Source organism: Protopterus annectens, chromosome 1.part1 (genome assembly GCF_019279795.1).
Source record: "Protopterus annectens isolate FY-2018-M chromosome 1.part1, PAN1.0, whole genome shotgun sequence".
In the NCBI taxonomy this organism is placed as follows: domain Eukaryota; kingdom Metazoa; phylum Chordata; order Ceratodontiformes; family Protopteridae; genus Protopterus; species Protopterus annectens.
Window position 1 is genome coordinate 1494396181 of NC_056726.1, and position 11396 is coordinate 1494407576.

An 11396-nucleotide genomic window follows, 5' to 3' on the forward strand; every position below is an offset into this window, starting at 1 on the left:
ACTACAAGCTATATAAGCATCAGTTTTATGTTGTTCTGGGTCTGAAGAAGGTGGAATATGTTTACCACTGAAAGCGCTTACCATATTAAAGTTTTTAGTTGCTTTAGCGTTACGTTACTCGTATTTGCTTATTTCAGCTTCCTCCTACCATTCAACTCGTTTTTCTTTTGATTTTTAGTCGTTTTTCAGTTTTCTTGTTTTTTTGTTGGATATCATGGCGAGTGGGAGTGGAGATGGGGAAAGCGGTTCGCAACTACTGTTTCCATCAACATCTGAGGAACTTAATGCTACTATGGGTCACAGTCATAACAGCAACTCCAACGAAGCGAATGCTGTTGGGAATTTAACCATATTGGTAAACATGCTTCTTGGGAAAGTTGAGGCACTTTCCCAGAAGTTTGAGCAAGGTACAAGAATGGTCAATACCTCCAGTATGGCAGAAACACCAAATCAAGGACTTCATTTACCCTGTTCTCATAATAGAAGTGCAAGTCCGAGTACCAACGATGTGCAGCCTTGTTTACCTTCAGGAAGTATTAGGGAAGGGACACAGAAAGTTATCATTGCTCCCAGACAAGAAGTGAATGTAGTAGGGGAGCGTTCTGCTGGTAACAATGTTTCTCATGCTGTCAATAGCATCGCAAGCATGGCTGGTTTTCTGGATCATAATAACTTCTTTATTCACACAGTGAACGACCAAAATGGAGCCAACCAACGTCATGATGTGAGTAATATAACTGATTTGCTTAATGCATTTGACCAAAAACTTTTTAAATGTCGCAAACTGCAGCTTGAAGTTGCCTATCTAACTGAATGTTTAGACAAGAAAATCATTCCCAAAGGGCTTAGACAGTGGCGCTTCCCTGCAGGTTTAATTGCCGAATCTGTTTTTCATAAGGAACTTTTAGCATTATTTGACAGGCAAGCAGCTGAATTCATTAAAACTTTGGTTAATTTTTACAATACTGAAATTGCTACTTTTAAAACTGAACTTGAAATAATGGAACATTCTATTTGTGGGGATCACAACTTTGAACAGTATAAATATGACTATTGCAGAATTTATTCAAGTATTGATGCTACCATTAACAAATTGTTAGCCACCAAAAAGAAAAAAATTGACAGAGATGTACAGGCTTATGTCCATAACAAGGCATACCCTGCCCCCCCCAGTCACCCACATGAATGGTATTCAAGATTATATGGGTTCTAGACCTGATTTTGTACCTAACAACAATGGTCCCAATAACTCCTTTCACCATAATGCTCATCTGGAAGAACCTTTACGTAGAAGTGAAAGAATAAGAAATAACCAAACACAACTTAACCAGCAGCAGTTGAATGATGTTAATGGCTCTAGTTCAACTGCTAACAACCAGGTTTTTCAAGTGGACAGGGATTCAAACCACAACAACCAGAACAATCAATCGAACCTGAGACGGCAAGGGAATTGGAAGAACAGTCGGAGGAACAAGAGGAGGAGATAACACCAATTGCACCTAATGAACCAGAAATTTTATTGAGCACACACAGTGACTTTAAAATTTTCAACTATACTGCTTTAACTGTAGATCAAAATATGGTTGATTTATTTGCTAAAGGTCTTTCCTTTGTCCCCCATCAGAAAACTAATTTTGTAAAAATGATAGTTGATCTTAAAATGTATGTACGCAAATTGAATTTAGCGGTTCTGATGGGGACCAATTCTACACTTGTGAACTCTCTACGAGTTTCTAGTTTGTTTAACCCCCCACTTGTACCCACATTAATGTCCTTTGAAAAAAATGTGTGAGATAGATTTAAGGAGACTATCAGATAATGATACGCATGTTAGATTAACGCACACTAACATTATTTCTGAGGACAAACAATACATCGACTTGATACACAATTGTGGTATTAGAGTTATGAAGCCGGACAAGGGAGGGGGCATGGTGTTTATGAATCAGTCTAACTACATTAGTAAGATGCGTGAACACATGGATTCTGAAGTATATACCCCTGCTAGTTTATATCAGGTTAATACTGCATACAGGCACATTAGAACTGCTCTTGACGATTTATTTCTGGAAGGGTCTATTGATATAGACACCTTTCAGTATCTTTCTATGGCAGCACCTAGAATTCCTAGTATTTTTGGGACTCCAAAACTACACAAGGATATCAGGAACCCCCCTTTTAGACCCATTGTTGATGGTAGGGGTTCGATTACTTTTGCTTGTGCTAAATTGGTAGATAGTATTCTTAAACCACTTATTAACCAGGAGTTACAAATATGTCATGATTCATGGAGTTTCCTGGATAATATTAACAACTTGGAGTATAAGGACAACAACATTTTTGTTACGATCGATGTAAAAGATCTATACACAGTCATCCCCCACCAATTGGGTATATAATGGGTGAGAGAATTTATGTTGTCCAAGAATGTAGAGCATGATAAAATATGTCTGGTTGAAACACTTTTGGATCTGATTCTTTCTAATAACAATATTATGTTTGACAAGAATATATTTTTACAAAACAAAGGGGTAGCCATGGGGTCCCTATGTGGTGCCAGTTTCGCCAACAGTGTCATGGCATATTGGGAACATAATTTTTTGTTCCCTGATAGTGTTTTTCAGAAAAATGTACTATGGTACACCAGATACCAAGACGACATGTGTCTGGTATGGCAAGGTGACATCAAACTGATCGAAGGATTCATACAACATATTACCAACAAAACCAATTTTCTTGAATTCACTTATCAAGTAGGGGTAGATAGCATAACATATCTTGATGTACAACTGATTAATGACAGGTATAACAAGCAGTATAAAGCTACCATTTATAAGAAACCTACCTACTCCAATGCCTTCCTGCACTATACTAGTGAACATCCATATCACCAGAAAAGGGCAGTTGTTAAAGGCCAGTTGGTGAGAGCTGCACAGATGGTTACTGAAGATGTTGACTTTGACTTAGAATGTAACAAGATGAAGTCCATGTTCACAAGTAGGGGTATCCTATCAAATTATTTTTAGAAACACCCTTTAAAAATTTAAACCTTTAAACCCTTTTTTTTTTTGGGGTTTTTTAAAAAAAAGCCCCCCAAACCCCGGGCCCCTTTTTTTTTTTTAAAAAACCCCCAAAAAAAAAAAAAACCCCTTTTTTGGGGTTGGGGTTTTTTTTTTTTTTGGGAAATTTTTAAAATTTTTTTTTAATTAAAAAAATTTAAAAAATTTTTTTTTAAAAAAAAAAATTTTTTTTAAAAAAAAAATATTTTTTTATATAAAAAAAACCCCCCCCCCTTTTTAAAAAAAGGGGGGGGGGAAAAAAATTTTTAAAAAAAAAAAAAATAAAAGGGGGGGTTTTTTTTTTTTTTTTTTTAAAAAAAATTTTTTGGGAAAAAAAAAAAAACAAAAAAGGGGGGGGTTTTTGGGGGGGTTTTTTCATTTTAAAAAAAAATTTTTTTTGGGTTTTTTAAAAAAAAAAAAAAAAAAGGGGGGGGGGGAAAAAAAAAAAAAATTTACCAAAAAACCAAAAAAATTTTCCCTTTTTTTAAAAAAAAAAAAAATACTTAAATTTTTTTTAAAATTTTTAAAAAAATTTTAAAAACCCAAAAAAAAAAAACCCAATTTTCCCCTTCCCCCAAAAATTTAAAAAAACCCCGGGGGGTTTTGGGGGGGTTTTGGGGGGGAAAGGGGGTTTTTTTTAAATTTTTTAAAAAAGAAAAAAAATTTTTTAAAAAAATTTTTTTTTTTTTTTAAAAATTAAAGAAAAAAAAAGGTTTTTTTTTAAAAAATTTAACTTTGGGGTTTTTTAAAAAAATAAAAAAAAAAAAAGTGGAAAAAAAATTTTTTTTTATTTTTTTTTTTTTTTGGGGGCCAAAAAATTTTAAAAAATTTTTAAAAATTTTAAAAAAAAAAGGTAAACCCCCCTTTACTTTTAGAAGGGTTTTAACCTTAAAAATTTTTTAAAAAAAAAATTTTTAAAAAACCAAAAAAAGGGAAATGTGGGCATTGCACACAGTGTAAACACATTCAAGTGACTACTGACATCAATATTAATAACAAACACTACACAATAAATGGCTCCTTTAATTGTGAGTCCAAAGCTGTAGTATATGCAGCTTGCTGTCAGGTTTGTCCCCTTTTTTTGGAAACCGGGGAAAAAAAAAAAAAAATTTTTTTTTTTAAAAAAATTTTTTAAAATTTTTGGGTTTTTAAAAAAAAAATTTTTTTTTTTTGGGCGTACACCAAACACTTTTAGACCGAGAGGGGCCTTGGAATTTTTTAAAAAAAATTTTTTGGAAAAAAAGGGTTTTTTTTTTGGTTTAAAAATTTTTTTTAAAATTTTTAAAAAAAAATTTAAAAAGAATTTTTATTTTTAAAAAATTTTTTTAATTTTTTTTTTTAATTTAAAAAAAATTTTTTTGTTTAAAAAAAAAAATTTTTTTTTTTTTTTTTTTTTTTTTTTTTTTTTAGTCTTTAACCAGCATGCAATTAATTATTTATTTACTTTTTGCATATTACTATATATTTTTTATGTGTCTATATTTAGCTAAATATCTTAGTTCTTATAGTAAATGTATGTCATTATCACATATTATACATTTTCAGTTTTGCCCCAGTAGCTTTTTAAACTGTGATTTTTTAGTATAACATTTACACATGTTATACATATATATTTAATGTTATTTATAAATTGAGTATTATGTACTTAACATTGTAACATTTTGCAGCAGGTTTCATACTGTTTAAATATTGTACTTTTATCTGGTTTTATTTTTATTGGTTGATTGAATGACTAATTGATAATTAACTACAAGCTATATAAGCATCAGTTTTATGTTGTTCTGGGTCTGAAGAAGGTGGAATATGTTTACCACTGAAAGCGCTTACCATATTAAAGTTTTTAGTTGCTTTAGGGCCCCCCTTTTCTTATTTCAGCTTCCTCCTACCATTCAACTCGTTTTCTTTTGATTTTTAGTCGGTTTTTTTTTTTGTTTTTTTTGGGGGGGGGGGGGAAAGGGGGGAAAAAAAAAAATTTTTTTAAAAAAATTAAAAAACCCCAACCCCCAAAAAAATCCCGGGGTTTTTTTTAAAATTTTTAAAAGGGGGGAAAAAAATTTCCCCCGGGGGGGGAAAAAAACCCAAAAAAAAAACCAAAAAAATTTTTTGGTTTAAAAAAAGTCCAAAGGGGCCCTTTTTTGGGTTTTTTAAGGGGGGGAAAAAAAAAAAAGGGAAAAAGGGGGTTTTGGGGGTTTTTTTTTTTTTTTCCCAAAATCTTTTTTTCCCCAAAAACCCAAAAAACCCCCAAAAAGGAAAAGGGGAAAAAACCCTTTTTTAAATTTAAAAAAATTTTTTTTTTAAAAAATTTTAAATTTTCCCCCTTTTTTTTAAAAAAAAAAAAAAAAGGGAAAAAAAATTTCCCCGGGTTTAAAGGGGTTTTTTTTTTTAAAAAAATTTTTTAAAGGAAAGGGGTTTTTAAAAGGGGTTTTTAAAAAAAATTTTTTTTTTTAAAAAAAAAAAAAAATTTTTTTTAAAAAAAAAATTTTTAAAAAAAAAAAAATTTTTAAAAAATTTTTTTTTTTTAAAAATTTTTTCCCCAAAAAAAAATTTTTTAAAAAAAAAAATTTAAAAAAAAACCCCCCCCCCCAAAAATTTTTCCCCCCCCAAAAAAAAAAAATTTTTTTTTAAAAAAAAACCCCCCCTCCCCCTTTTTTTAAAAAAAAAAAAAAAAAAAAAAAAAATTTTAAAAATTTTTTTGTTTAAAATTTTTAAGGGAAAAAAAAAAAAAATTAAAACCAAAAAAAAAAAAAAACCGGGGGAAAAAAGGGGGGGGGCCCAAAAAAAAAAAAATTGGCCCAAAAAAAAATTTTTTTTAAAAAAGGAAAAAAAAAATATTTTTTTTTGTAAAATTTTTTTTTTTAAAAAACTTTTTTTTAAAAAAAAAAAAAAAAAAATTTTTTTTTTGGGGGGGTTTTTTTTTTTGGGGGTTTTTTTTTCCCCCTTTTTTTAAAAAATTTTTTAAAAAAAATTAAATTTTTGGGGAAAAAAAAAAGGGGGTAATTTTTAAAAAAAAAAAATTTTTTTTTTAAAAAAACCAAAAATTTTTTTAAAAAAAAAAATTTTTTTTAAAAAAAAGGGGGAAAGGGGTTTTTTTTAAAAAAAGGGGGGGGGGGGTTTTCAAATAAACCCCAAATTTTTCGGAAAAAACCCCCTTTTTTTAAAATTTTAAAAAAAAGGGTTTTTAAAAATTTTTTTTTTTTTTTGGAAAACCCTTTTAATTTTTTGGGCCCCAAAAAACCGGTTTTTTTTCCCCCAAAAAACCCCGGTTTGGGGGGGGTTTTTTTTTTTTAATGGGGGGGTTTTTTTTTTCCCCAAAAAAAGGGTTTTTTAAACCCTTTTTTAAAAAAAAATTTAAAAGGGTTTTAAAAAAATTTTTTGGGAAAAAAAAAAAATTTTTTTTTAAAAAGGGGGTTTTAAAGGGGGAAAAATTTTTTAAAATGGGGGAAAATTTAAAATTTTTCCCTTTTTTTTTTTTTTTTAAAAAATTTTGGTTTTTTTAATTTTAAAAAAAGGGGGAAAAATTTTTTGGGGGGGGCCCCGGGGGCCCGGGGGGGGTTTTTTTTTGGTTTTTTCAAAAATTTTTTTGGGGTTTTTTTAAAAAAATTTTTGGGGGGGGAATTTTAAAAAAAAAATTTTTAAAAAAAATTAAAAATTTTTAAAAAAAAAATTTTTTAAAATTTTTTAAAAGGGGAAAAAATTTTAAAAAATTTAAAAAAAAAAACCCCCAAAAAAAAAAAACCCCAAAAATTTTTTTTGGGGAAAAAAAAAGGGAAATTTTTTGGGGGGGTTTTTAAAAGGGGTTTTTAAAAGTGGGGGGTTTAAAAAAAAAAAAAAAAAAAGGGGGGTTTTTTAAATTTTTAAAAAAAAATTTTTTGGGGTTTTTTTTTTTTTTAAAAAGGGGAAAAAAGGGGGTTTACCCCTTTTTTTTTAAAAAATTTTTTAAAAAAACAAAAAAATTTTTTTTTTTTTCCCTTTTTTTTGGGCCCCCAAAAAAGTTTTATAAAAGGGTTTTTTGGGGCCCCAAAAAAAACCCCAAAAACCCCCCTTTTAAAAAAAATTTTTTAAAAATTTTTTAAAATTGGGGTTCCCGGGAAAAAAAAATTTAAAAATTTTAAAAAAAAAAAAAATTTTTTTTTTGAACCCAAATTTTAAAAAAAAAAAGGTTTTTTTTTAAAAAAGGGGGGGAAAAAAAAATTTTTTTCCCCCTTTTTTGGGAAAAAAGGGGGGGTTTTTAAAAAATTTTTGGGTTTTTTTTTTTAAAAATTTTTTTTTTTTTTAAAAATTTTTTTTTTAAAAAAAATTTTTTTTTTTAAAAAAAAATTTTTAAAAAAAGGGGGGAAAATTTTTTGGAAAAAAATTTTTTTTTAAAAAAAAATTTTTTAAAATTTTTTTTAAAAAAAAAATTTTTTAAAAACGGTTTAAAAAACCCTTTTTTTAAATTTAAAATTTTTAAAAAAGTTTTTTTTTTTAAAAAAAAAAGTTTTTTTTTGGTTTTTTTTAAATTTTTTTTTTTTTTTTTTTTTTGGTTTTTTTTTTTATTTTTTTTAATTTTTTTTTTCCAATTTTTAAAAATTTTTTTTTTTTTGAAATTTTTTTTTTTTTAATTTTTTTTCCCAGTTTTTTAAAAATTTTTTTAAAAATTTTTAAAATTTTTTTTTTAAAGATTTTTAAAAATTTTTTTTTTTTTTTTTTTTAAAAAAAATTTTTTTTTTAAATTTGGGATTTTTCTTTTTTTTAAAATTTTTTGGGGGGTTTTTTTTAAATTTTTTTTATTTTTTTTTTTGGTTTTTGGGTTAAAAGGGGGGAAAAAACCCTTTAAAACTTTTTTTTTTTGGGGGGGGGTTTTTTTCCCTTTTAAAACTTCCCCCAAAAAAGGTTTTTTTTAAATTTTTTTTTTTTTTTTTTTAAAATTTTTTTTTAAAAAGGGGTTTTTTTTTTTTTTTTAAAAAAAAGGGGGGGGGTTTTAAAAACCCTTTTTAAAATTTTTTTTATTGGGGAAAATTTTGGGAAAAGGGGCCCCGGGGAAAAAAGGGGGCCCCCCGGGGGGGGGAAAAAAAAAATTTTTTTTTAAAAAAAAAAAACCCCCGGGGAAAAACCAAATTAAAATTTTTTTCCCCCCAAAAAAAGGGGAAAGGGAAAAAGTTTAAAACCCCCGCCGGGTTTTTTTTTGGGGGGGGGAAAAAATTTTTTTTTAAAAAAAAAATTTTTTTTTTTTTTTTAAAAAAATTTTTTTTCCCCCAAAAAAGGGAAAAAGGGTTTTTTTTAAAAAATTTTTTTAAAAAACCCCCCAAAAAAAACCCCTTTTGGGGAATTTTTTTTAAAAAAAAAAACTTTTAAAGGGGAAAAGGGGGGCCCCTTTTTTTTTGGAAAAAAACCCAAAAATTTTAAAGGGGGGCCCCCCGAAATTTTTTTCCTTTTTTTTTTAAAAAAATTTTTTTTTTTAAAAAACCAAAAAAAATTTTTTTTTCAAACTTTAAATTTTTTTTAAAACTTTGGGAAAAAAAAAAATTTATTTTTAAAAAAATTTTTCCCAAAAAAAAAAATTGGAAAAAATTTTTGGTTTTCCCCAAATTTCCCCCCAAAAAAAAAATTTTAAAAGAAATTTTTTAAAAAACCCCCCCCCAATTCCCCCCCAATTTTTTTTTTAAAAATTTTTTTTTTTAAAAAAAAAAAAAACCCCAAAAAAAAAAAAATTTTTTTTGGGGGAAAAAAAAAAAACCCCCCCGGGGGGGAAAAAAAAAGGCCAAAAACCACAAAAAAAAAGGGGGGGGGGGGGAAAAAAAAAAAAAAAAACCCCCCAAAAAAAGGGGGGTTTTAAAAAAGGGGGGAAAAAAAAACCCAAAAAAAAAAAAAATTTTTTGAAAAAATTTTTTTTCCCCCAAAAATTTTTAAAAAAAAATTTTTTTTTTTAAAATTTTTTTTTTTTTAAAAAAAAAATTTTTTTTAAAAAAATTTTTTTTGTTTCCCCCTTTTTTTAAAAAAATTCCTTTAAAAAAATTTGGGGTTTTTTTTAAAAAAAAATTTTCCCCTTTTTTTTTAAAAAAATTTTTTGGGGGGAAAAAAAAAAAAAAATTTGGTTTTTTAAAAAAAAGGGGGGGGGGGTTTTTTTTTAAAGAAAAAATTTTTAAATTTAAAAGGGGGGAAGGGAAAATTTTTGGTTTTCCTTTTTGAAAGGGGAAAAATTTTTTAAATTTACCCCGGAAATTTTTTTTTAAAATTTTTTTTTTTAAAAAAATTTTTTTTGGGGGGTTTAAAAAAAACAAATTTTTTCCCCCCCCCCTTGGGGGGTTTTTTTTTTTCCCCTTTAAAAAAAAGGGGGTTTTTTAAAAAATTTTAAAGGGGGGGCAAAAAATTTTTTTTAAAAAAGGGGTTTTTTTTTCCCTTTTTTAAAAAAAAAATTTTTTTAAAAATGGAAAAAAAATTAAACCCCCAAAAAAAAAAAATTTTTAAAAAGTTTTAAAAAAAAACCCCCCCAAAAAAAAAAAAAATTTTGGGGGGGAAAAATTTTTTTAAAAAATTTTTTTTAAAAAAAAAATTTTTTAAAAAAAAAGGGGGGCCTTTTTTTTAAAAAAATTTTTTTTAAAAAATTTTTAAAAAAAAAAAATTTTTTTTGTTTTCCCGGGGCAAATAAAGGGGGAAAAATTTTTTTTGGGGGGGGTTTTTTAAAAAATTAAAAACCAAATAAAAAAAATTTTTTGGGGAAAAAAAAAAAAGAAGGTTAAAACTTTTAAAAAAAATTTTTAAAACAAAAAAAGGGGTTTTAAAAAATTTTAAAAATTTTAAAAAATTTTTAAAAAAAAAAAAAAAAAATTTTTTTCCCCGGGGGGAAAATTTTAAAAATTTTCCAAAAGGGGGTTTTAAAAAAGTTTGGGCCCGGGGGTTTTAAAAAATTTTTTTAAAAAAAAAAAGAAAAAAATTTTTTTTTAAAAATTTTTTTTTATTTTAAAAAAAGGAATTTAAAAAAAACCCAAAAAAAAAAAAGGGGAAAAAAATTTTTTTTTCCCTAATTTTTTAAAAAAAGGGAAGAAAAAGAAATTTTTTTTTTCATTTTTTTTTTTTGGAAAAAAAAATTTTTTAAAAAGGGTTTTTTTTTAAAAAAAAAAAAGGAAAACCCCCCTTTTAAAAAAAAATTTTTAAAAAATTTTTAAAAAAAAAAAGGGGAAAAAAAAAAAAAAACCCAAAATTTTCCCCAAAAAAAACCCAAAAAAACCCCCTTTTTTTCCCCCCCTTTTTAAAAAGGTTTTTTAAAAAAAAAAAAAAAAAATTTTTTTTTTTTTTAAAAGGTTTCCCGGGAAATTTTTAAAAAAAAAAATTTTTCTTTTGGGGAAAAAATTTTAAAAAAAGGGGGCCTTTTTTTTTAAAAAAAAATTTTTTTTTTTTTAAAAAAAAATTTTTTCCCGGGGGTTTTTTTTTTAAAAAAATGGGTTTTTTTAAAAGGGCCCTAAATTTTTTTTTAAAAAAAATTTTTTTTTTAAATTTTTAAAAAAAAAAAAAAAATTTTTTAAAATTTTTTAAAAAAAAAATTTTTTTTTTTTTTTAAAAATTTTTTTAAAAAAAAATTTTTTTTTTTAAAAATAAAAAAATAATTTTTTTTTTTAAAATTTTTTTTTTTTTTGGTTTTTTTTTTTTTTTTTAATTTTGAATTATTTTTTTTTTTAAAAATTTTCTTTTTTTTTTTTTTTTAAAAATTTTTTTTTAAAAAAAATTTTTTTTTTTTTTAATTTTCTTTTTCTTTTTTTTTAAAAATTTTTTTTTTTAAAAAAAAAAAAAAAATTTTATTTTTTTTTTTTGGGGTTTTAAAAAAATTTTTAAAAAAATTTTTTTAAAAATTTTTTTTTTTTTTTTTAAAGGGGAAAAATTTTTTTTAATTAAAAACCCTTTTTTTTTTTTTTTCTGGGTTTTTAAATTTTTTTCCCCCCCAAATTTTCCTTTTTTTTTTTTTTTTTTTGGGTTTTTTTTTTTGGGGGGGAAAAAATTTTTTTTTTATTTTAAAGGGGTTTTTTTTTTTGGGGGGTTTTATTTAAAAAAAAAAAAAACCTTTTTAAAAATTTTTAAAAAAATTTTCCCCGGTTTAAAACAAAAAGAAGGGGTTTTTTTAAAAAAAACAAGGTTTTTAAATTTTTTTTAAAAAAAAAGGGCCAAAACCCAAAATGGCAAAATTTTTTTTAAAAAAAAGGGGGAAAAAATTTTTTTTAAAAAAGGGGAAAAAATAAAGGGGGGGGGGTTTTTTTTTTTTAAAAAATTTAAAAACCCAAAAATTTTTTTAAAAAAAATTTTTTTTAAAAGGCCCCAAAAAACCCCCCCCCTTAAAGGGTTAAAAATTTTTTGGTTTTTGGATTT